Consider the following 27,516-nt stretch of genomic DNA (forward strand, 5'->3'; position numbering starts at 1 on the left):
TCCATTGTGTATATAAACCACATCTTCTTGATCCATTCATCAGGTGATGGACATTTAGGCTCTTTCCATGATTTGGCTATTGTAGAAAGTGCCACTATGAACATTGGGGTACATGTGATCCTATGCATCAGCACTTCTGTATCCTTTGGGTAAATCCCTAGTAGTACTATTGCTGGGTCATAGGGGAGTTCTACGGATAGTTTTTTGAGGAACCTCCACACTGTTTTCCAGAGCAGCTGCACCAATTTACATTCCTATCAACAGTGTAGGAGGGTGCCCGTCTCTCCACATCATTGCCAGCATCTATATTCTCTTGATTTGTTCATTTTCCTTTTAATAGTATAATTTTATTTCCTGGGTTGTAGCTTGAAAATGATTAATGTTGAAGTACATTTGCAGTTATGTTATAGTTTGAGATTACAGATGCCTCTTATGTGAAAAATGCATATTTGTCTAATTTTTCAGTCTACAAGCTTCAAAGTCTGTTTTACTCTTTGATGGGGTCTAGTTCTTAAATTAAACCAATAGATTAGTGCATGAAATTTGTTGAAAGCTGTTCCTTTGCAATATTTTGATGCTTCCTCAATAAGTATCTGATGTTCACCACATGTATGCATAAAAATGTTTGTTTATTTATCTTGGGGTGGGAGGGGCAGAGAGAGAGGGAGAGAGAGAATCCTAAGCAGGCCCTGCCGTACTGTCAGTTCAGAGCCTGGAGCAGAGCTTGATCTCATGAACTGTGAGATCATAACCAGAGCTGAAGTCAAGAGTCAGAAACATGACCCACTGAACCAACCAGGTGCCTCTCACGTTATGTTTTTAAAATAACTTTTTATTTTGATATAGTTGTAGAGTCACATGCAGCTGTAAGAGACAATAGAGATCCTGTGGGGCTCTTCATCCCGTTTCCCACACTGGTGACATCTTATATAAAGTATAGTATAATAGCACAACCAGGGAATTGACATAGAGACAATCTTATTCAGATTTCACCAATTTTAGTGTGTGTGTGTGTGTGTGTGTGTGTGTGTGTGTGTGTGTAGGGTCCCTCATGCCACAACCACCTCCCTATCTCCTCACCTAATCCCTGAAAACCACAGGTCCTGTTTCCATCTCTCTATAGTGTTATCATTTCAAGAATGTTATATACATCCACCTTACTTTTTTTCCTTCATATGCATAGCATCTGAAAATGAGAACAACTACAAGAAAAAGGGCAAAGGATTCTTAATATTTGTGTCTGTGTTATTAGGTGTTCTAAGGTTTTCTTTGAAAGAAAGGCAAAGTTATCACTAGGTAAATTACTTTCTCTGGGCATAAATTATAGTTTCCATATAGTAAAATGCTGAGTTACTAAATCTGTAGAGTTGACATATTAAAAAATGCTTGTACTTCAACTTTCCACTTAAAAATCACCTTTTCAGAGAGACTATGTTGATTATGCAGACTGAAGCCATTTCCAAGTTTACTCTCAATCTCACTGTCCTCTTGTTTGCACAACAGTGCAAAGGCACTTTACTTTTTGTCTCTCTCTCCCTTTTTCCCCTCTTAAGGTACAAGCTCTGTGAGACTCGGGAACTTATTTGTGTTTTTCATTTTATATTTCCAGTGCCCAGAGTGGTGCCTCTCCATAAAATACTCTTATTGCATAAAGTGCATGTCATAGGTTTGAAAACTTTTCTTCTAAGTTCATGTTTGGTTTTTTGTTTACTTTGATGATAATTAAAAATTTTTAATGGTGCCCTGACTATTCTTGAGTTTTGGTGCATAGTGCTGAAATGTTTGAATCATTTTAGTATAAGTTAGTCAGCCAGTGAGTTGTTTGGGAACCTTAAATCCCAGGGAGTTAGAACAATTCTTTCATTCTTTGTTCAGGACTGTTTGAAGTCATCCAGTAGTCTTCTGTGAAATGACAGAACTCTAGAATGTCTACCACTTGCTTTCTCTCGTAGCATTACTCTTAAGGGTCTGGTCTGATCGTAGATTTCCTGGGTTTCCTGTCTCTATCATTTATTAGCTGTGTGGCCTTGTGCAGGTTACCTAACCTGTCTATATCTTGGTTTCATAATCTGTTAGATAAAGATATTAATAGGACCTGCTTTATAGAGTTGTTATAAGAATTAAGTGAGTCAGTATCCTAGAACTACTTAGACCACTTCCTGGCACATAAAAGATGTTTAGTAAATGTTAGCTGTTATTACTGAGTGTGAGAAAGTTAGTATCTGTTTTACTCACACATCAAGCAGTTGAAATAACACAATTTATGGTACACATCTTATCAGATAGTAATATATCATAAGAGTTTTATCTACAATCAGAAAATGGATTTCAGGTTTATTTATTTCCTCTTATTACATTAGATGGTTTTGAGAACATCAAATAGTTTGGAAAGCGCTGAAAGGAAATGAAATCTGAAAGGCTCAGGAACATATTCTCTTGATTGTTGGTTGTAATTCTTGCTGTGAATGAGAGAGGTCACCTCACAACATAGACGATCCTTTTATTGTCCTTGCAAATTATGGTCACTAATATGAGTTCCCAGACATTGCTTAAATGCTGATAGTGTAAGGCGGTCATGAGGAGGATTAGGAAGCTCCTGCCGCTTGTTTTTAGCTCCCTTTCACTCCTCCATTTAGAGCTCTCTCTTTGTTCTTTCTTCTTGGATGCCTGGTTTCTGCTTGCTGCCCTCCACTCACCATCTTATGAACGTTTTCTGTAACATCTACAAATGCAAGTCTGTTACTGATTGGCTAACTCCTAGATTAAGTTAGTCCCTATAATATCTCCCTTGCCTGAAACTGTAAGTTTACAAGAAGTTGCAAAGAAGTGTACAGGAGGTTCTATATACCTTTTATCCATCGTCCCCTGCTATTAACATCTCAAGTAACTATAGTATAATATTAACACCAGGAAATGGACATTGGTACAATCCACAGAGTTTATTCTCTACATTCGTGTGAGTGTGTGTGTGTGTGTGTGTGTGTGTGTGTGTGTGTGTGGTTTGTGGAGGTTTTTAACAATCACATGTAGTTTTGTGTATCAGTACAATCAAGACGCTAAACTGCACCACCGCCATCAGGCTCCCGGCGCTGTTCCTTTACAGCCACGCCCACCCCTCCCCCATCTGCAATCCCTGACGACCACTAATTTGTCCTCCTCTTTATACTTGTGTTATTCTGAAAATGTTATATAAATCAAATCATAAAGTGTGTTACTTTTTGAGACTGGCTCTCTCCACTCAGCTTAATTCCCTTGAGGCTCGTCTATCAAAGTTTGTTGCATGTATTAATAGTTTGTTCCCTTTTTATTTCTGAGTCGTTTTCCTTGGTATAGATGCATCACAACTTGTTTAGCTATTCACCTGTCAGAGGATATTTGGGGCATTTCCAGTTTTTGACCGGTACTAATAAAGCTGCTATGAACATTCATGTGTGGATTTCTATGTGAACACAAATGATCATTTTTTTTGAATAAATGCCCAAGAGTACAACTCCTAGGTTATATGAGAAGTCTATTTTTTTGGTTTTATTTTATTTATTAGTTTAAAAAAATTTATTTATTTTTGGGAGAGAGAGAGAGAACGTGGGGGAGGGGCAGAGAGAGAGGGAGACAGAATCTGAAGCAGGCTCCAGGCTCTGAGCTGTCAGCACAGAGCCTGATATGGGGCTCGAACACATGAACCATGAGATCATAATCTGAGCCAAAGTCAGGTGCTTCACTGAGTGAGCCACCAGGTGCCCCTCTTCTATAGTCTTAAAAGAAACTGTCAAGCTATTGATCAGAGTGACTGTATTATTTTACATTTCCACCAACACCGTATGAGTGATCTAATTTTTCTTTCTGTTTTTTCAAGTTTTATTTATTTATTTAAGTAATTTCTACATCCAACATGGGACTTGAACTGACAACCCCAAGATCAAGAATCTTGATCTGTTTGGACCAAGTCAGCCAAGCACCCATATGAGTGATCTAACTTTTCACATCTTCACATCATGTGGTACTGTCACTGTTTTTTATTTTAGCCAGTCTGATGGTGACCTATCATTGTGATTTTAGTTCACATGTCCCTAATGGGCAGTGAGGTTGATCATCTTTAATGTGTTTATTTGTCGTTTGTGTACCTTCTTTGGTGAAATGGCTGTTCATGTGTTTTGCCCATTTTCTAATTGTATTTTTGAATATTGAATTTTGAGACTACATATTCTAGATATAAATCATTTATCAGATGTATTTTTTGCAAATATTTTCTCCAGGTCTGTATTTTGCCTTTTTAGACCCCTAAAAAAGTCTTTCACCGAGCATAAATTTTTAATTTTGATGGGGTTAACTTCTTCATGTTTCGTTTTTATCTATATTGTTTTGAAAAATCTGGCATGCCAGTTTGGAGTTTGTTGAAATTCTTGAATCTGTGGATTTGTAGTTATCATCATGTTTATAAAATTCCCAGCTATTTTTTCTTAATTTTTTCTGCTCTCCTTTGATACCATTTATATGTATACTGTATGCTTGATATTGTCCTACAGGTCACTGAAGCCCTGTTTATTCTTATTTAGCCTTTTTATTTTCTCTCTGTGCTTCATTTTGGATAGTTCCTATTGCTATGCCTTCAAACTAACTGATCTTTTCTTTGGAAGTGTCTAATACGCTGTTAATCCTGCCTACTCCATTTTTTATTTCATGTATTTCTCGTCTGTGGAGATTCCATCTGGGGAATTAAAAAAAATCTTCCATTTCTTAATCATGTTCATGTATTTCTCTACCCTTTTAAACATGAAGAGCATATTTATAATGGCTGTTTTAACATTCTTGACTGCTAGATCTATCACCTCTGTCATTTGGGGGCCATGTGCCTGCCAGCTTTCAACTGGATGTCAGACATTGTGACTTTCATGTTGGTGGTTGGCGGATTAAATTGACTTTCTTTACATAGTGTTGGGTTTTGTGCTGGCCTGCAGTTAAGTTGCTTGAAGTCATCTGAAGCCTTTTGAGACTTGCTTTTCAGCTTGGTTAGGGCAGTTGTTTCCACAGTATTCGTTGAAAAGACTTTTATAAGTCATTGAATTACTTTGCCACCTTTGTTGAAAATCAGTTGACCTTTGTTCTGTTCCATTGATTTCTTCCATGCCCCAATAGCACAGCGTCTCGATTACTGTACCTTTATATTGAGTCTTGAAACCAAGTAGCATGAGTTCTCCAACTTTTTCTTTTTTAAGACTGTTTTATCTTTTCTGGGACCTCTGCCTTTGCAAATATACTCTGGAATCAGTTTGCCAATTTCTGTGAAGTGTGCAGCAAAGTTGAGAATTACAGAATAGACCTTGGTAAAATTCATACATTCTGATGTTTCTTAGAAGTCATTTAGTGGGCCTTCTCTAGAAAATACTCCTTAGGAGGATTGGGCTTCATTCTACTTGAGCTTCCATATCTTTTAGTTTCTAAAAAGGTGCTGTAACATATATGCTGTCATATATCATTATGTACACTAATAAATACTTTTCTTTAGGTCTTTGCCTGGGTATATTCGTTGCCTTGTCTGCTGAATTGCTGTTGTTTCAATCTTAAGAATATAAGTGTTGATTTAGTACTAGAAAAACAAGAAAGTAACATAGCACATCATTGATTAAATCTGTCAACAAAGGAGGTGTAAGAGAATTGGGCTTTTTTCTCTGTAGTATCAGAATTGATCTTCCTCCTGCTGTATTATATTTTCTAGAGAGGTATTAGGGAAATATTCAGGGACGCAGTTTTTATGGCACTGTATTTAATGAAAATCAGGACTGTAATGAAGTGGTATTATTGCTTTTATATTTCTAAATAAGCTTGAGTTTCCCAAAAACTTCAAACAGGCTATTTTTTGCTGTTATCTTAAAATATATGCTTTAATAGTGTTACATTTCTTGGTTACTTTAAATGATTTTTTTCTAGAAATCATTTACCTAACCATATTGTACTATTCATTTTTGCAATTATTTTTGAGTTGTGGTTTTACATATATAAAACATTATCTACAATTTATGATTCAAGTTACATAAATTGGTCCTTTTAGTCTCTTGTAGTAAATACACGTAGATGTTATGAATAAGGCCTGAGAGGAACTTTTATGTCATTTTAATGGGCTCATGTTTGTATTGAATAACTGAGTTGCAACTTTTAATTTCAGTCTGGAATGTTCACAGCATGAAATATTTGAATTAATCGAAATGAATTAGGGCACCTCAGGACAGTGATGGAAAGAACTAAGAACTATATTCATTTTATTAGAGGGATCATATTGTTTTATGAGAAAACAAGCCATTTTGCTCTGGATGGCAATTATTTGTGGTAAAGAAGTACCTTGGAATTATAGATCATTTTTCAATTTTATGAGCATTTCTGTCAGCTGAAAATAATTGCTGATTTGGGCTTTCCTTGGAGCAAGAGGTGGAAATTATTTTATTAACTTTGTATGGAGGCATCTTTTAGTTATTAATTAGATATATTACTCTGGAAGCAGTGGAATATTGTTTTCTGAAGTTTAGACTTCTGTAATATAAGTCTAATAAAAGAGTAAGTCAGTTGTAGAAAAGGGCTACAGATGTGATTCAGAGACTCTGAGGCCAATTACGATTTAGTGTGCAACAAGGTGCTAGTTGTATGTGCTACAAACACTGAGTGAGAAGGACTTCAGAGCCTGAAAGGTCCAGGTGGACGTGGCTGTTGTTTTAAAAGATAATATGTGGTGTTCTTCCTCGTGCTCATATTGGGACGATAGAAAGACTTTCCAGTAGTTTCCACAAAATAATAATCCGGCAGAGTTCACTTCCTTCTGGTCCCCCCCGCCCCCTGCTGTTGTATTACATACAGGCATAGCTCGGTTATCGCTGGAAATGGAAGACTAACTGAATCGGTTGGTTTTAGCCTAATCCCTTTAGAAGTGTGTACCTGCCAGGACTCTTGGTTTTCTTCATATCCGCTGAAATTATGCTATGCTTCCAGCCATACTTTGTTCCAGCTACAAGTCACAATAATCAATAATTTTATGTCACTGAACTATGTATCACACAGTGTTCTAGATATGTTCCATATATTGACTCATTTGACCCTCACATCAATTCTGTGAGGTAGGGTAATGTTATTTTTTTCCATTTTACAGATGGAAACAGAGACAAACATTGTCAGCTAGAAAGTGACAGAAGTGAGCTATGAACCAGATTCTCTGCTATGAATCCTATTCTTTTATGTTTGGCTCAAATTGATTAAGAAATCCCAAGTAAATTTTTGTTATCAGTATTTTAAACATTATTAATAATATCGTAAGTTTGACAACTCCAACTTTGTTATTAAAGACATCTCCAAAAAGCTTGCTTGGTAATTTCTTTAATTTCCACTAGAGGTCAGTCTATCATTTGGCAATGTCAGTATTGTCTGCTTCCTGTTCTTGGGAAGTGCAAAATTTCAAGTATACTAAGTTAAAGAAGTATGTTCTGAGAGAAACTTGGATAGCAGGATAATTTTTGAATTAGAAACATAATCAAAGAGTCATCTTTATAGTAGTAAAGGCATATATGACTATTATAAGAACCAATATTGGCTCAATAGATTTGCAGTATTTAATAAAGATCCTAGGAGATGAAAACTGGCAGAGAAAAGGCTAATGACCTTGACCTTTCCTTATTGCCTCTAAACTAACCACATATTAAATATTAGACCAATTTTGAGTTGCTGGGACTCCAAATCCCATTTAATTCATTCAAGGACATAGAATTTATCCTGAGGGTAATCAAATAGTGATATTATTTAATATCACTAATAGACACTCTCTGGTGGGTCTAAGAATCTTTTTGAGTAGCCTATAGACTTTTATTTCTCAGCTTTCAAGTTTTAGAAATGACAAGGTATTGAATTATGATGTAGAAACCAAGAGTCTTCATTTAGAAGCAATATTTTGAGGAAACTTCTGTGGTTATAAAATAGGAGTGTCATATTTTGGCAGACTCCAAATAGTTATTTGCAGATTCTAGCATGGTCCTGAGTACAGAGTAATTTAGTTATGTGTAAGAAATGGTTTTGGCTACTACAGTTTAAATAAAGACTTTTAGGCAGCTTTCAAACTAATGGAAAGAACCTGACTTGACTTCAGATTTGTCATACTGGAAGTGAATGGCAACATGCAGAAGAGGCCAGGCCAGGGAGGGGATTTCCATGGGAAGGTGGGTCAGCAGAGCTTGTAGGTCTGGAAAGGGAAGAAGTTAAATCTGGGGGACTGTTGGAAGAGAGAGGGACAAGAGAATCCTGCACATAGACAGAGATAGGCAGAAGCAGACAGGATATTGGGCTTCCAGGTAAACAAGTTATATCTAGGACCTGAGAATCTTCAGAGGTAGCAGAGAATCATGAGTGGAAGGTGAGAAAGAATTGGTGATTCTTAACAGTACCTTTTCCCTTGCTGAGTACTTAATACATGTCAGCTACTTTGTATATATTATCTCATTTTCTTCTTATGTTACTAGGCAGATTTTTAAAAACATTTATTTATTTTTGAGAGATAGTGAGAGACAGAGAGTGAACAGGGGAGGGGCAGACAGAGAAAGAGACACAGAATCTGAAGCAAGCTCCAGGCTCTGAGCTATTGGTCAGCACAGAGCCCGACACAGGGCTCGAACCCACAAACTGTGAGATCATGACCTGAGCCAAAGTTGGACGCTCAACCAACTGAGCCACCCAGGTGCCCCATTACAAGGCAAATTCTAATCCCCTTTTATAGATAAGATGACTGAGGCCCAGAGAGTTTCAGTAACTTGCCTGGGGTCATACAGCTTGTAATTGGCTAGACTGAGATTTGAACCCAGAGCTTTGTGACTCCAGCTATGAAGTTGTGCTTCCTGATGCAGAAGATATTTCTTTTCTGCCTCAGTTTTATGCTTCCTGTAGGGTAGGAACAGTCATAGGCTTACATCCAATGGGAAATTAACCCCATGGGTAAACCCCAATTATACCAAAAGTCGAGGGTTATAACTTCCAGGGAGGCGGGAGTGGGTGTATTTTTGTTAAAAATGTGAAGTTTCTTCACCTCTGCCTATATTCACAGTAAAGACCTATATTCTCCACATAGCAGTGATTAGGTGGTGGTGAATCTATCCCTTGTACTTCTCACTACTTTGTTGTTTTTTTTCTCTCTCTCCTAAAATCCACTAATTATCTTACTAGGTGTTCTCTCTGTTGGCTTGGTTTTTCATAAATGACACTACTGGAGGTGCCCTCTCAAGGACTTTCTAGAGTCTTAATAGGAAGAGTAGTGGGCCAACCTAAAAGGAAGTTTAGGGATCACTAATTTGGTCTGTCAGTATACTTTTGTCACTTTATTTTTACACCTGCAGGCAGCAGTGCTTCTGAGATCTTTTGGTCCTTTAAAGATAGCTTTGATCCTAGATCTCTTTCTGCTTGGGATATGTTTTTGAAGGGCTGAGGACAGAATGTCAGCTTTCTTCTCCCAAAGGCACCCGTTGCTGAATTTCCCCTATAATCTGGGGCTTTCATCATTTCCTCCATGTTGATGGTGGCACTAGACCTGGGGAATAGCATTTATCTTTTGTTTTTTGACCTAAGTGACTGGTTAATGGTGAAAGGGCCATCAGCTAAGAATGCTTTTAATAAGGTTCTCTTTTTTGTGGTCTAGCCAGGGTCTATCTATGGTCAACTGCTAAAAGTATTCCCCAAGTTCTCTCGCTTTTTTCATCTGAAGTTGCTTGCAGGTGATACTTAGGAAGAGTACATCCACATGCTGTACAAGGGCAAGCAAAAGCTGTATTTCTTTATATAGCTTTTAATCTCTTGGTTAAAACTTTGATTTATTTTGACAAACTAATATAGAATTCTTAACCCAGCAGTATAGTCTAACACTGGATCCACAAGTGCCAGAATTCCCTTCTAAGTCTTAGCAGAATTCTACGAGGCCACCGTGCCTACACTCTTCCAAGAGGCTTTTGGGACTGAATTTACTAATCCCTGTTTTCAATCCATAAATGCCCACAGTAAGCTCTCTCTCCTACTTGCTATTTCATAGAGAAAGAAGACGTTTGGTGGGGCTTTCCCTATCAGCCAAATCAATGACCCTGCTTGCACCCATTCACTCTTCCTTAAATAGTTCCCCAGCCCCTTTCCTACTCATTTCTACTCTTGACTCTCTTGTATCTTAAAACTAAAGTCGTAGTTTACAAATGCAAACCAGATCATTTCACTCTTAAATCTTATGTGTTACTTTGCATTGCCCTCAGGATAAAACCTGGAATCTTTAATGTAGACTAATGTAGTCCTATAGGAGATGGCCGTCACCTCCCTCACCATCTTTGACAGAGGCATGGCCCTTCTTCACAGTCCAGCCATCCTGACCCCCTTTGGTTTCCTCAAGTCTTCAAGTTCCTACCTGGATTCTCCTTTTGGAATGTATTCTTTGCTTCCCCAACTAACTGCTCATGGGCCTTCAGATCTCTGCTCAGGTGTCAGTCTTTAAAAGAAATCCCATACAGAAGTGCTGATGCATAGGGGCACATATACCCCAATGTTCATAGTGGCACTTTCAGCAATAGCCAAATCATGGAAGGAGCCTAAATGTCCATCAACTGATGAATGGATCAAGAAGATGTGGTTTATATATATATATAATGGAATACTACATGGCAATGTAAAGGAATGAAATTTGGCCATTCGTGGCAATGTGGATGGACCTGGAGGGTGTCATGCTAAGTGAAATAAGTCAGGCAGAGAAGGACAGATACCATTTGTTTTCACTCATAAGTGTAGCAGGAGAAACTTAACAGAGGACCACGGGGAGGGGATGGGGAGAAAAAGAGTTAGGGAGAGGGAGGGAGGCAAATCATTAGAGACTCTTGAATACTGAAAACAAACTGAGGGCTGAAGGGGAGGGGGAGAGGAGAAGGTGGTGATGGACATGGAGGCGGGCACTTGTGGGGAAGAGCAGTGGGTATTATATGGAAGCCAACTTGGCAATAAACTATACAAAAACAAAAACAAAAACAAAATAAATTCCAGTGTAGTCAGATCCCTTAATTATCAATTTAATTGCATTTTTCCTACATGTTTTTATTGCCAGAAAGTTCACTGTCTCTCTGTTGAGGACTCTCCCTTCACTTTATGTGTTGTCTAAGGACCTGGACATTCCAAAGGAGTGTTAATTCCATTTACCAGGTAGAGAGTGAACTGGAAATCTGGTAAGTACAATAAAGCTGTTGCTGATAAAGACTTGTGTTGAAGACTGGTCCTGCATAGCCCAAAGGGGCAAATTATTTGTTACACTGGGATGACCTCTCCAAACCACAGAATGTGTCATTAGTTGACACTCATATGCTCAGTCATTGGTCCTCAAAGGATAATCTTCTGTTATGGTAGCTATAGGCTGGGATAGAGTCACTTGTCACTCTTCCTTCATGTATACTTGGGTTGAGTTCAACATGAGTCACCAACTCAGACAGCTTCTGCCTAGCAAGTACTCTTTCAGAGACACTTGCATCCCTTCTTGCCAGAAGACTTTGGTCATGGCCACATCAGGTTTACCCCTGCAGATTTTCCGAACTTGTAATTCTAAGGAATACCCTCAGAAGGCCTATGGGCTTTGCATCCCAAGAACAAAGGTAGTTATTTTTAGGTTCTACAGCTAAAAACAGTTCTGTTACATCCAGGGTACTTACTTATCTTGGCATCTGTCACTAAGGGAGGCAAACCTAGGGAACTCTTTACAAAATAAACAAAGTTAGCCTCAAGGAGACTTTTGCCTCTCCCTGTACTGAGAAGCACCATAGAAATCACTCTATTTAATCTCTGCTTTAACAACCACTCTTTTACCATTTACTGATTTATTATCCTTGTGATTATTTGTTTAAAACCTGTCTTCCATGCTATAAGTTCCAAGAAGGTAGGAACTATTTCTGCCTTCTTCACTTCAGTGCCTTCCAAAGTGGTTTGCACATTGTTAACATTCCATGCATAGTTGATGAGTGAAAGGATTGTAAGTTTTTCAAAGTAGATTTTAATAGTAACTATGACTTCTGAAGATTTAGGAGATATCTAGAAAAATAAAGGCAATTAAATATATTCCCCGTCACGGAACTAATTAAAACTCAACAAATATAATGAAACACAAAGAAAAGTTCTGTGAAACTAAGAGATGTCTCAATTCTAGGCTGTGGACTGATTTCTTTTTTGAAAAACCAACTCTTGGTTTCATTGATCTGTTCAGTTGTTTTTGTAGATTCTATATTGTTTATTTCTGTCCTGATCTTTCTTATTTCTCTTCTTTTGCTGGGTTTGGGGTGCTCTTGCTGCTCCCTTTCTAGTTTCCTTAGGTGCTTTGTTAGATTTTGAGTTTGTGCTTTTTCTAGTTTGTTGAAATAGGCCTGGATTGCAATAAACTTTCCTCTTAGGATTGCCTTTGCTGCATCCCAGAAAGTGTGGACTGATTTCTAAGAAGTAGAGTGAAATATGGATCAAATCTCAGAAGGATGCTAAAAGCTGATACACACTTCTCTAGATTGTAAACAGAGTGAAATTAAGTGAATCTCACTGAAAGAAAGTGGAGGGCCTTGAATGCCCATCCTGTGAGGGTTAGGAGTTGGAGCAGACCATGTGAAAAATTGGAAAGTCCCCAGGGGAGCTAGTTCCATATTTCAGAACAGAGGGAGAGTTGAGACTTAGTGACCAGTGTTTTTTCATACCCACCTTCTAACCTATAATAAAATGAGGGGGAAGTAAAAGGAAGAAATGAGCTTTGCAGAAGTTGAGCAGAATCAAGTGAACAAAAATGAACAAGCAATAAATTGGCAAACCAAAGTTATCAAAATTGCTTTACTCTAATTATACATATGAAGTGCATTTCAGATTAAGAATTTTTTCGGTGAAAAAAAAAGAATTATTTCAGGAAATAGAAATTCCAGAAAGATACATCTATATTCACTCAAATAATATGAAGGGAACATAGGAGTTTTAAAAGTTAGAATTAAGGAAAGGAAGGCAACTCCTTTCCAGTGGTGACGGTCATGGTGTGTGAGGCTTTGGGGCTGTTGGCAGTCGCGTTCCCTGCCTCACGAGGAAGCTGGTCTGTCTGGGATAGTAAGAGCAAGTCAACACTATAGAAGCAGTTAAAGTAAAAGTAAGAGAGAAACCATGTGGTTGAGATAAGAAGGCATGGTGACGGTGGTGTTCTGTTTGAGTGTGTGGTTTTAGTTATCCCCGAGGCCCTGAAGCTTTGTTGCATTTCCTAGAGATGGATGAGGTATTCCAGCATCCTTCCAATACATTTCTTTTATCTGAGCCAATTCAAGTTAGGCTTCTACCATTTGATAAATGCTTGCAGCTAAAAGTTTTACATAATATACACACTAAAGACAGGCAGAGCAGATCCAACATATGCATGACTGGTGTGCCTAATAAAGAGAGTGGAACAAATGAACAGAAAAAATTAAATATATGATAGAAAATCTTTTAGAAATTAAGGAAATTCATAATATGTAGAATCAAAAAGGGACATGGTTCTAGGAAAAACTGAAACAGGATGATCAGTATCAAATAAGCACATAATGATAAAGCTAGCATGCTTCAAGGTTAAGAAAAGAACCTTATATGCATCTGAGAATAAAAAGCAAGTCACTCAAAAGGTGGAAAATCAGACTGACCTTAAATGTCATGGTGAGAGTCAGAGCCAGAAGGCAGTGATTGAGTGTTTCTCGAGTTTCGGTGTGGTATATGTGGGAAGACTTGCTACTTAGTCAAGCTGTGGCTTATGTATAAAGGTATCAAACAATTCCTCAAACATTCAAGGACGTAGTTTCTGAAAAACTACCTCGTGAATAAAATTAGTCACAAATAAGGAAAATGAGGAAGGGGTGCCTGGGTGGCTCAGTCAGTTAAGCGTCCAGCTTCAGCTCAGGTCATGATCTCATGGTTCGTGGGTTCGAGCCTGGCGTCGGGCTCTGGGCTGACGGCTAGCTTAGAGCCTGGAGCCTGCTTCGGATTCTGTGTCTCCCTCTCTCTCTGACCCTCCCCTGCTCTCACTGTCTCTGTCTCTCAAAAATAAATAAAAACCATAAAAAATTTTTTAATTAAAAAAAAAAGGAAAATGAGGAATGGAGAAGCATATGATGCTCTTCAAAAGGATTGCCAGGGCAATCCACTTAAATGTTGAACTAAGTCAAATCTAAATAAATACACTGTATGAAATAGAAGAAAATGTAAGGGCTATACACTTAAATTAGTGAAAAAGAATTTATAACAAATTTAAGGTGGGGGAAGATAAAAGAGGTAAAGGTATATGTAAGTGTGTGAACTCATTTTTCTTCAGGGAGAAAGTGTGAGTAGACACAGCCTAAAGTTGATGAATTTACTGGTCTGAGGTGAAATCTTGGCTCTGGCACATACCAGCTGTGTAACTTCAGATAAGTTTGAACCTCATCTGTAGTCACAGAATCTTCATCTGTATCATGGAGATAATGACACTACCAACCTGCTAAGGTTTTTGTGAGGATTAAATGCAATAAATGTATGGTAAGTGCTCGGAATAGTGCCTCGTCCAGAGTAAACATTCAGTAACAATTACTCTTATTTATTATTACTATTTTAAAGAGAAAATATGGGCAGATAGTTTTATAATCTTAGGACAGTGGAAGTCTTTCTAGGCATAACTTTAAGCCCAGAGACCATAAAGGAAAAGATGAATAATTTGATCTCATAAAAAGTAAAACCTTTTGCATGACAAAATCACTGTGATAAGAATCAGTGAACAAATACTCAAGTAGGGAAGAATAATTACAATATACTTGACAGAAGAAGGGTTGATATTGTTAATATTTAGGGAATATTGGTAAGTCAACAAGAAAATATGAGCAACCAGTATAAAAATGGGTAATCTGGATGAACATTTTACAGAAAAATAGAAATTTGAAAAAATACTAGTCTCACTTATCATTAAAGAGGTAGAAATTAAAACCAGATGCCACTTTTTTTCACTTATCAAATTGACAAAGATAAGAAAGTTTGAAAATATTTAATGATAGGGTATGGTGAAATGGGCATTCTCATATCTTTCTTGAGGGCAATTTGGCACTTATCAAAATTAGAAATGTTCACATTTTTTTCTCTCAACAATGCTACTTCTAAGAATATATTCTGCAAATATATTTATCTTAAAGTACAAAGATATATGTAAAAGGATATTGCTTATAACATCCCTTAAAAGAGGAAACAACTTGGAAACAATTTACTTGACTACTGATGTGAGTTTGTTAAATAACTTAAGGTGCTTATATACCTTGGAATATCATATAGCTATTAAAGCAGAAGATGTATAAATATATGTATGGAAAAGTGGCCAGGCTATAATATTTAGAGAAAAACATTATGTTACATAAGACTAGATACATTATTATCTTATTTACTAAAAATAATACAGAGTTTATTCATATAAATGCATAGAAAGTTTCTAGAATGTTACACAAGAACCATTAAAAGTAGTTTTTGAGGTAGAGAATGGAGATGTTGTAAACATTTGTTTTCATTTTATACCCTCTGGACTCTTCCAATCTTCATTACAGCAATCATCTTTTAATTTTAGAGTAATTAAAAACAAAGAAAATAATCTTCCATTGGCAACTATATTGGTTTTGAAAGTAGAACTTAATATTTTGGGAATAAAGTTATTTGGGGATAGATAGCAAAACAAATCACCTAAGTTCAACGAACATTTGTTCAAAAAAATTTAAGCTCCAACTTTGCATGAAGCACTGAACTGTTCTTGATGCTTACAAACCTGGGGAACATATAATGCTTGATAAATGCTATAAATAGAGATTCAGACATTTCTCCTACAGGTTGCATTTTCCTAACTAAAACTAGATGAAATGAGATCTGTTTGTAAACCCTATGTTCACTCCATGACCATTGTTGTGATACCAACCTAGAAACTAGCACCAAGGACAAGAACAATGCTATTGCTAAGCTTTGTGAATTCTGCTATGCCAGTTTGTTGGCTTTGGGTTTTGGTTATCATGATAAAGGCTGCTGGTGGTATAGAGAAAAGGTGAGCCAGTATGATAATGGTAATACTGATGATAGGAAAAGAAGATCCAGCATTCCTGAGCAAAAACTAGATTTGATCAAATGTATTTAGCAGTGATGTTTAGATTTTATGTCACTATATTCTTAGGACTGTAAAGGCAGTAATTTTATGAAGAAGATTGTACTTTCATGGAGCCAAGCAGATCCCAGCATTTCCTAGAGTTTGGCCATATAATTTACACAAGTCTATTTGTGACTTTTTTTCTAGTAGAGAATCTGTGATTTTTCTAAATCTCGTGATTCCACTGAGCTCAAGATATTTGAACAATGGGAAATGGCATTGGCTGTTTGAGTCTAAACACCACATAGGCAGTTCTGCTATTAACACTTGTTTTGAAAACCTGAATTCACTGCAGTGTAATTGATATATTGGAAACCAATTTAAGCTTAAATGAAATTTGTATTTGTTTATGCACAATTTTGTCAGCAAGAAATCCCAGGTGAGGGGTGCCTGGGTGGCTCAGTCCGTTAAACATCCAACCCTTGATCTCGGCTCAGGTCATGATCTCACAGTTCGTGAGTTCGAGCCCAGGGTTGGGCTCTGCACTCAGTACAGAGTCTGCTTGGGATTCTCTCTCTTTCCCTCTCTCTGCCTCTTTCCTGCTTACTCTTTTTCTCTCTCTCAAAATAAGTAAATAAACTTAAAAAAAAAAGAAGCACCAGGTGAACACAGAATATTGCAGCTCGTTGAACTGAGCCACATAGGAATACACGGAATGGCACATGCTCACGCCTGTGATACCTACCAGCTGCCTCAGTTAGACTTACGAGCCACACCCACCTGCAGCTGTCACACTTTCTCTCTGATTTCAGGTAACCTTTCCACAAGTTAGCTATTAGCTCACAAACTACAGCCTTCCAAGCACTCACATCTGCAAGCAAACTTCAGGTCTTCTTCAAGATAAGCTACCAAATATATGTATTTCTTAACCATTTAACATGTATTAAGATGTGCTACCATTTTTACTAGGTTCCTATCTTTTGTGTGTGTGTGTGTCACTGACAAAGATTTTGAGTATTGTATCCCTAACTGCATTTCCCTCATAAGTCCTGTGTTTTCACGGTGTGATTTTTACATAGCGTAGTGATTTTTAGAATGTAAATAGCTCTGTATAACAAAAATGACTTCCTCCTTGAACAAATCTATGCTGATCTTTTTTTCCTTTTCATTTTAAGTTTATATAGTGCATCTGATTTGCAAAATTTACATGCACAAGCACTCCCTAATGGGCGATGGAAATCATATCTTTCCTTTTGTTTCAGGTGCTCCATTGTATGAAGTTGGCTCAGCATTTCCAGGGTTAAGCCAACTTCTCTAGTTCCTTATTGACAATTGGTCAGGGAGTTTACATATGCTAAGGAATTAGGGGATTTTTCTAAGTTAAAATTTTGCAAAGGGCTTCGTCTTGTATTAAGATCCCAAATGCTACATGTTGAACTCCTCTGGACTTCTCTAGACCTCTATGACTTTAGGTTCATTACTCTGCTGATTTTCTATACATGTATTATTATATGAAGAAAATATCATACCAAGTTTGTAGCATGAAACACAAAGGTGCAAGTAGCATGTGATTGAAAACCACATACTTATTATTTGGAAATGAATTACTTGTGAAGGAGCTTCGCTATCTTTCTTTGAGGGTTTTATTGACTCCAGTGATTATTTAATTTAACATAAAATCTTCCATGTTGAGTGTTGAAGTTCTTTTTGAGGTTCCAACATGATATGCATAGATCAAGGAGTCACAACAAGTATATAATCGCCTTCTTGACATCTGGCTTACAATGCTTACCCTGTACTTAGATTCTGTTCATTATTCCAGTTGACTTGTAAGTCACCTTATGAATTATTTCTTTAAAGTACGAGAAGTAAGAGTGTCTGTTTTGGCTTGAATACTTGGTTTAAGATTTACTTTGTTGAAGTATAGACTTTTATTCAAATGTTAGAAGATAGGAATTTGGACTTAAGTTGAAATTTAAGAAATCTTTTAATTTTTTCTCTCTGAAAGAAAGTATCTTTGCCATTTTAGCAAAGGGACATTACAGTCGTGACCTTAAAATCTCTTCTACTCTTTTTCATTCATTCATTCTTCAGAGAACAAATATTTGTTAAGTGCCTACTCTTTGTGGTGCTGTTTTATGTCTGGAGAATATGATGATGAGTAAAAATAGTCCTGTCCTTGCTCTCATAATCTGATGGGGGAGATAGATGTTAATCAATTACTGACCAAAATATGTAATTATAGATTGTGATAAGTGCAATGAAGAAAAGAGTACAAGTTCCTTTGGAAGAGAAAAAATACCAGAGAGACCTAATTCGGATAAGTGATTAAAAAAGACCTTTCTGAGGAAGTGACATTTAAACTGAGACCTACAGGACAAGGAGTTTACCGGAAGGGAAAGGGGGTGGAAGGATTTCCAGGCAGAGGCAAGAGGTTTTGTGATATCATTTTATAGTACTTATGACCTTTTTAGATGCTTATATAATTAGGTACTAGTCTATGAGCAAGACAGTTTATAGAGCTGTGTTACTGAAAAGATGCATATAAATTACATTTTTATAAATGAATTCCTGCATTCCTGCAGGCTTACATTATACTCACTGTGCTATATCGTCTGCATTTGATTGATGTTCAGTTACTTCAATTACTGCTAGATTGATCTTTCTAAAGCACAACTTTGATGATGCTTTCTCCTGCTCAGAAATCTTTACCGGCTCCCCAATTACCCAAATAAAGTCCAGACTTCTCAGCCTTATGGTCAAGCTATTCCAAATTGGTCTTTATCTCAATATCCTGTTTCATCTTTAATTACTCTTCTTTTGGCAGCGCTCTGTGTTAGCCAACAGAATTCTGGATGAGCACGGATGCTTTCTGATATGTCCACTGTCACTTGTGTGGTTTCTCTCTCCTTGCAATCTGTTTACCTCCTTCAAAGATGGTGCAAGACCCATGCATAGTTCCAGGCCCATCTCAAATGTTCCTGTCTAATCTCAGTGTCTTTCTCAGACCATCCCAGCTGGAAGTCATTTCTTTTTCTTCTCACTCCTTATGACATTTTATTTTTACTGCACTTGAGGCACTTGTTCTTACTTTGTTTTGAGGTTGTGTCTAGGCATGCCATATCTTCTCAGCTAGATTTGTAAGCTTCTTGAGGCCAAAATCTGTGATGGACAAGTCTTTGCTTTTCTCACTGTGCTTGATACAGTCCCTTGTAATTGTAGGTTCCAAATAAAACTTTTGGAAGGAATTTATAGGTTAATAGTTGGTTGCTAGATTTCCCTTCAAAAGTAGTTAATGATTTCTAAACAGATGCATCAGGGCACTGATATGTACAAGAATCCTTTGTAATGTTAGTAACCCTAAATTCAGATTTTCTTACAAAGGGGATACTACTTGTTTGGGATGTTTGTATGTCTTTTTGCCCATTTCAGGGACATTGATTCACAGAGATCATTTTAGATTCATAAGTGGTGCTGTCATTTCCATTTTTGCCTCCCTTTTGATGGTTTGCATGCTCATTTAGCCGTAAAAAAGAAGGAAAAGAACAAATCAACACCCTCTCTGGTTGTTGATACCCAGCGGGGAGAAATAGATTTGAAAGCATGTCTAGGTAATGTATTTATTTTGATTGTTTTGGGTTTTCCAAGTGAATGTGGCTTTAAATGAGTTTGGAATAGTCCCATATAGAATTTCGTTATTCATTGGTTCATTTGGACCTATATCTCTGGTAAACAACTTCCCTTTTCTAACTTTTTATTGAGAAGCTGTGCCCTCCATTTCTGTCTGAATAAACATTTGAACAGTTTTTAGATTGCTCTTCAACATATAACTGTAAGACCATGTCATGGCTTTAGTTGATGTAATCCTTAGAGTACTTTTTTGTGTGTGTGAAATAACATTGTCTCAGGCAATATTTAAATATAAAGGATGGAGATATATTTCTCATAGAAATATTTGTCTCCAAGAATAATCAAAACAAAGAATAGTTGCATTATAATGTGCAAATGTTTATAATTGACATAGTATTTGTAATTAACATCATTTTGGCTAGAAGCATTTCTTTGTCTCAGCTATGTTCATTTTTTTTCCTTTTTGTAAGTGATGTCTTTTTAAAAAAGAGATAAGGGGTGCCTGGATGGCTCAGTCAGTTAAGCATCCAACTTCAGCTCAGGTCATGATCTCACAGTTCATGAGTTCGAGCCTGGCATCGGGCTCTATGCTGACAGCCCAGACAGAGCCTGGAGCCTGCTTTGGATTCTCTGTCTCCTGCTCTCTCTGCCCTTCTCCACTCATACTCTGTCTCTCTCTCTCAAAAATAAATAAACATTAAAAAAATAAAATAAAAGATAAATAATTTAGGCATGCTATATCTTTATGATTAGCTCTGTTGTTCTTAAAAATTAACCCTAGAATAGGATATGATTCAGTATAAATTAGTATATGTGAATTATCAGAGGGTCTTTTTCTTTGAGTATATTATTTACTTTTCATATAAAATTGTAAAAAATTTGAAAAATTTAAAAAATTATAAAGAAAAAATTAAATGTATCCATAATTCCTCTTTAGAAACAAGCAGCATACTAGGTACTTGTTAATAAAAATCAACCCCTGACTACATAACAGGAAAGACTATATATAAATCTGGGTTAAAAAACATAAAAGTCCGATTTTCTCTCTGGAGGCAGTTTTCATATTAGATTAAGTTGGGACCTTAGATTTTTTCTTTTCTTTTTTTCTTTTTATTTGTTTTTGAGAGAGACAGAGAGGAGAGAGAGACAGAGCATGAGCGGGGGAGGGGAAAGGAAGCCAAAACAGGCTCCAGGCTCTAAATTGTCCAGCATAGAGCCTGATATGGGGCTCAAACTCATCAACTGTGAGATCATGACCTGAGCCGCAGTTGGCTGAAGTCAGATGCTTAACTGATTGAGCCACCTGGTGCCCCTAGGGGACTCTAGAATTTAAAAAATTTCTTTATGATTGTTTTGACTTGGAAATTGTGAATGACGGTTTAGGAAGGTCATGTGACATGAGCCTTTTAAGCTTTTCTAGTTACACTGTTTGCATGATATCTTTTCTAAAGTCTATTCTAGTCTAGTCTAGTCTAGTTTAGTCTAGTCTAGCCTAGTCTTTTCTAAAGACTATTTATTTTAGTTTTTTAGTCCTGACTTGTGAATTTTAAATACATTGGTTTATCAACATATGTGACCAAATAAAATAATGGTGTTTTAATTCATAGTTAAAAGCTATATATTTTTGAGCTGTTGATCATCAAAGGCATTTGAAAATGTATGCATCTACTATATTGAGTGACAGTTGAATCATCAATGTAGTGTCTCTTTTGGATTCCTTTGAACCATGGCATAGGGCAAGATCTTTGGTAAACATGTGACTTTCATTTAGTCATATTTGATACCCTGGGGAAATCTGATGAATGAGTAGATTGAGATCGTGAGGCTAGGCATAGAGTCTTGTATTAGGCAGCATCAAACTGAGGGAGATAATGGGAAACTATAAAAAGTGAAAATTAAATCATTTTGTTTATTAAGTTTCATCCATTTATTCAGAAATTTGATTTCACTTGATTGTGTACTTGGTATTATTTTACATCAGGGTTTCCCAGCCCTGGAACTATTGACATTTTGGACTGGTCGATTCTTTGTTGTGGGCCTGTCCCATGTACTGTAAGTGTTTAGCAGCATCCTTGGCTTCTACCCTCAGATGCTCCCCTAGTTGTGACAGCTAAAAATGTCCTCAGGCAGTGTCAAATGTCCCCCAGGAGGCAAAAATCACCTCTGGTTGAGAACCACTGTTTTAGATGAACATTTTAAAAGCAAATTTTTTGAATATAGTTTGCATTGTTTCCCAGTTTCAAATATGTTCCATGTGATTTGGTCTTTCACGATTTCCCAGGTCCTGCCTCACCTGAAAAAATGGCTTAGGTGTTATAATGGAATATGGAACTAGCCATATTAGCCTCAGAAATACTGAAAAACTTACATCTGAAAATCAACAATTGATTTAATCATGATTCTATAGCATTTATGACATCTTAGATCAAAGAATCTGCTATTTCTTGATCTTTTGAAAATGACTCTGGAGCCTAAGCACAAATTTTTACAAAGAAACCTAATGCCTGTTATTTCTTCTCCTTCAAGAACGATCCTATTCATCTTTTGTTTTAAAGGCTCTGTGACTTATTGGTACTGCATAAAAATTCCATTATTGTAGAGACTGTTCTCTGTGCTTCTCTGCTGCATCCTTTTCTGAAGTTATGAGAGATGGGAAACATATTCTGAAAATTCATTCAAAGCTTTACAACTTATTATATCCAGGAGAGACAGCTTCAGGATGGCTGAGGTTTCTGGCTGAAGTACTTCAAGTCGAAATCCATACTCCATTAGACTCTCCAACATTGTGACCTTAATTTTCCAGATATTTTGCCCTTTAAATTGAAAGCAGCATTTTAATACTATTGAAATCTTCTGGAGGGGCCTGTAATATCACAGACTTGTGAAATAGTTTTTAAAAATGAAGTAAAATAGCAAGTGACTTAGGCCTGTATAATTTTATATATTTTTTATTCCAAAATATACAATGATAGAAAGATACGCATGGAATGTCAATGCACTGGAGTTGGTGAAAAAAAAAAGCTATTTAGTAAGAATTGTTCCTACTGTACTGGAGCAGAATTTCTTCCATGGTTTTTTTTAATTGGCATTGCCTAAAGAGTTTCTCATTAGGAATAGCTGTTAAGGTCTCTGAAGTTAGGAAATTTACTTTGTATAAAACTAAGGTCTGGGTGAAATGAATATCTGCCTGGACAATAGCTACTGAGTTATCTTGCTTCAGCAGATAAAGCAGAAAATGTAAAACTGTATTATACCACGGAGTCAAGAAACCGAGAACTATTTAAGAAAAAAAAAAAAAACCTCTGTGGAAAAGGAGAGATGAAAAGCCTCTTGTTCTTTCATTAGTAAATTAGGTCAGTTTTTAAATAATACGCTTATTGAAAAATGTACACATTTTTCAAGTAATTGATATAATTTAATCCAATTCATATCTTAAGGTATAAAGCTGAATTCTTTAGGGGCCCTTAATTGCTTCGTCTATTTTCCATTGTAAAATGTTGTTTAGAACCTAAATTGATCATATAATCTTTTCTTTAGTTTGTGGCTCACTGAAGGATGATACATCGAATATTCCTTATTAATCTATAGAAGCTTAAAATTTATATTAGTCTATGTTTGTGTATTACTTTAGTTACGAGTTAGCTATTAAGGGATTACTACAACCTTCCTGAGTTCCTTTTACACATATTCATGTTAGTTAAGTGCCAAATAAATGGCGTGATTATGTTAGCGCCAAGTCATTATTGCAGGAGTTACTTGGTGTATATTTTAAAGTAAGGAAGCAATTGCAGGTAGATTCTCCAAATCTTTTGTTGTTCTGTTGCAGTCCAAAATTAGAATAGTTTACTCTCATTGGTATTGATGTCTTATGGGCACTCCCTTGAGTTAGGCTAAACGTGAGAAGATTCTTGCCTGTTTGCGGGAAGTATAGCCTGCTTTCGGCTGAGAGTTGGCTGACCTAGTCACTAGGTCAGTGTTTAGGCTCCATGTTGGCCAGTTGTCCTACTACTTCGCCTTACTCAGATTCACTCTCCCAAATGATTTCTCATGGGCTCATCAGACCAGGAAAAGAGAGATTTATCATTGTTACTGAGAGAACGACTTTTAGGATGTAGCACAATGTCCCAAGATGGCTCTCAAGCCCCCCTGGAAGACTGTCCTCAGTATCAGTATAAGAATGTCTCTTCTATAAACTTTGTAAATCGTTCAGTAGTAGAATCCGTCTGCCGAGATCTGACATTTCTTGGATATGGCTGGCCATCAGAGGGAAAACAGATTTTGGACAATTTTTAAACTTATTCATCCCAGTTTATATCATCAGTATATTTGGAAACATTCCTTTTTGCTTCTATGTACTGTCTTCTAGTCAGAATGGTTAATTAGCGAGACGCCACTAGTTCACTGTTCCATAATTATTACTGGAAACAGTTCCTGACTCCTGACTTTCAGGGGCTCTTCTGTTAGGAATTGTAGCTCTAAATTCTTCCCCTCTTTAGCACCTTTTGAAAGGAGTAGACATTCTGCTCCCTGTTCAAAGTTTATAGAGACGTGTATATATGTGTGTTTGTTCGTTCGTTCATTCACTTGCCGTTTGTTGAGCAGCGGACCCTAGTGCAGGACATACCTATGTTCTCAAGCAATTCATTTTTTCTAGGAAAATTCCTGCTGTAGGCTCTTCCCCTTAGTGGCAACAGAGTAGTCTATAAAATTATACTTATGATTACTAAAATGACAAGACTCACCCTTAATATTTCCCTTAATACATCATCTCAGCATAGAAATAAAAGACATAAAACCGAATGAAATTTTAGCCCTGAAAAATACAACAGTTGAAAAAAAATCACTAGTATTTAGATTTAGGTTTAATTAAATAAATAATAATGCTTCACAGGCATTGCCGTGTATTTCCTAGCACAGCACATAGGAGCCTGACAGCACGTCATCAGACACAGAGTGTCCGGTGGTCGTGCTGTGGGGAGGGCTGGTCCTGATCAGTGGGCTCGGGTGGTGTCGGCTTGATTCCCCAGCCCCTGCTGGAGTCCCCTCGACAACCTTTCTTTCCTCTATTCTTGATGTTCTGAAATTTTATGGTTACCGATGTGGATCATAGTCCTTAATTTTGCTGTGAAATCTGTGGACGCTTTCAGTTTGGAAATTCATTTTGGAAATTCTTTCCTCCTGAGAAGTTTATTTGTATTATTTCTTTGATAATTTCTTCTCTTTTGTTTTCTCTCTTCCTTTTTGCTTGAACTCATTATTCAAGCAAATGGACCTCCTAGATGTATCATTTAATTTTCTCATCTATTCACTCTCCTTTTCCATCTTTTTGTCATTTAGGTCTATTTTCTAAGACATTTCCCAAGCAAGTATATCTTCTAATTCTTTTAATTTTTTAAAAGATTTTTTCTGAATGTTGTGTTGTAGCTTCTTCTTTCATGGATATTATATCTTTTAACTCTTGGGGAATATTATACTTGGGCATAATTCTGCTTCTGGCCTTCCCTCTGTTTTCTTTGAGTTCCTTTCCCTCCGTTTGTTTTTGTTTTCTTTCACTTTTGTGTCTTTTGTAAAATGTCTAGCTAGCCTTGCCTATGTTTTCCTATTTAAGAATGAGGAATCAAAATTGTATGACAAGTTCTGGGTCAACTGCTCAAGGCAACCTGATAAGGATCTAAGCCTTTTCTCTGGGAACTGCAGGCAAGGAATCCTTGTATGTGCATTGTGTGTGGGGGGGGGGGCGGGCAGTTTCTCCACTGAGGCAGCTTTATTCTCCACGTGGTAGCTGCACGCCTGGCTCCCAGCCCTCTGGGCTGTGAACAAGGGGAGAGGCTGGGGAAACACAATATGGCACTTCACTTTTGATCTCAGATAAACTTGCATCCTAAGCCAGAGAAGGCACCTGCCTGGGAGGGTAACTTCTGGTCTTCTGTAGGTTGGGGAGGAATAGTAGTCTGGCTTTCCAGAATCCAGTGATACTTTTGAAAGTTTTGTATTGACTGAGACAACTCAAATCTGTAAAGTGTTTTAGTAACATTTTAGATAATAAGCCAAATAATTCAATGCCTGGACCATTTAAGTTTCTTGTATTGAGGCCTCAAAGAGAATGGAGCACCAGACACTGGTGACGGGAGCTAAAGTGACACCCTCACACCGAAGCAGTCAGGCAAATTTATCATCTTTTTCTGCCTCTTTTGTGTTAAAGAAATAATACTTTTTCTAAAGCTTACTGCTATACCAGGTTTAGGGGTGAGTTTCCATACTCTTTCTTTCCTGGATATCTTGCTAAGGTGCTTAGAGGATTCTGTTCTCCCAGGGAAATACTCCTCTCTTTCTCTCTTCCTAAACATTTTATTCAGTATTTTACATTTTTTTCCGAGAGGCCCAGTGTGCAAGGTCCTTTTAAAGGCAACCACTTCCTAGTCCTTGGTCTTAAGATCAATAGGACCTTAAAGAGACATATTTTTATTTCTGAGTAACGCAGATTGCAGTTCTTTAATAATAGCAATTTCATTTTGGTGGATCAGGTGTCACTCAAAACAGTAGAATACCCAGTGGAACCACAGATCACCTAATTGTTTTCATTGGATGATGATTTAATATGTTACAGAATCGTATATAGCCATTTCTCATGCCTTAGAGCGATGGCTTTCAAACATTTAAACCCCAACCTCAGTATGAAAAAATTTACGTTGCTACACACAGACACACACACACATTCACACACATACCTGAAAGCAAGTTTGAAGAAATAATTCCTTTATGACAGGTGTTAGACTCTCGTATTTTCTATTCTGTTTAATTTTAGAAGGTTGTGCTCCACAAATGACTTACAATTTGTAAATCACTGCAGTTGTAGTTCTTAACATTCGAGGGGAGATAACAGATGTGGACCTTTTTGCCACTCTGATGAAAGCAATGGACTCTCTTCTCGGAAAAATGCACACACACACATTTTTGCATACATTTTCAGTCCTTAGGCATAAACATGGACTCCCTAGTTTTAAAAAGCTTCTATTTGGAATTATCTTGCTTTCCCGATAGATTTCACCCAGCATGCCTAGACAAATATCAGCTGTACAGCAGATTTTCTGCCCTTCCTCCCTTTCTCTTTCTAAATATTATTAATATAGTTTTGCCGACCAAAGACAGTATGTGATATATAAAACTTCATCTTGCATATCAAGGTTAAAAGTCTCAGAGGAGCCTTATTCTTCGCAGGAATAGAGTTGTCTTTATGGTGTTTTGAGTCAGGGCACAAGGACAAGCACTTACTTGTATCTGATATGTCAGGAGCCATTGTGTCCTTTCCAGAGATATTCCTTTGCTAGGAACTTAGCACATCAGTCCTCTAGCAACTGCAGGCTGACTTCTGGCCATCTTCACTTCTGGTGGCGAAACTTATTTATCACCAGTCACCTTCCCCGACTGCTCTCTATAACCACCATCTGGTCATTAGAATGGAGCCACGTCTTTGTGGTGTGAACTTCTGCCTCCCCTCCCTTTCACCTTTCATGCTTTCTATGCTTCCACAAATATTTGTTGAATTGTTTCTATGTGTCAGGCTTTGTTAATGTGGGGAAGAACACAATGGTTGGAAAAACTCCATGCCTGGGTGTGCCCCGCTGACCCTTGCCTGTACCCCCAATCTTGGATTCCATGGCACCCCTGCTCCTTCCTGCTTTACTGGGATTTGGCATTTAACTCTCTGCTGCCCACATTGGAAATTTTCATCTGCAAGTTTTCTTCTGCCTAGAACAGCAAGCATAGACATATATTTTCTTAGG

At 37.2% G+C, this 27,516-nt stretch overlaps 1 protein-coding gene across 6 annotated transcripts in view; it reads left to right on the top strand.

The window, feature by feature from the left end:
* STK33 (serine/threonine kinase 33) overlaps nt 1-27,516 on the top strand; it is a 153,963-nt gene that overhangs the window by 22,948 nt on the left and 103,499 nt on the right. For 3 of the 6 annotated variants that reach the window (XM_029956970.1, XM_029956973.1, XM_029956968.1), the window contains 2 exons: nt 11,090-11,207; nt 14,330-14,532. The exons of 2 other annotated variants lie outside the window; for them this stretch is intronic. The gene's annotated coding sequence lies outside the window, so the exon portion shown is untranslated. The remainder of the gene's footprint in view (nt 1-11,089; nt 11,208-14,329; nt 14,533-27,516) is intronic. One more of the 6 variants, XM_029956969.1, reaches the window with a different exon arrangement.

The sequence above is a fragment of the Suricata suricatta genome, chromosome 11 (assembly GCF_006229205.1).
Source record: "Suricata suricatta isolate VVHF042 chromosome 11, meerkat_22Aug2017_6uvM2_HiC, whole genome shotgun sequence".
Lineage (NCBI taxonomy): Eukaryota > Metazoa > Chordata > Mammalia > Carnivora > Herpestidae > Suricata > Suricata suricatta.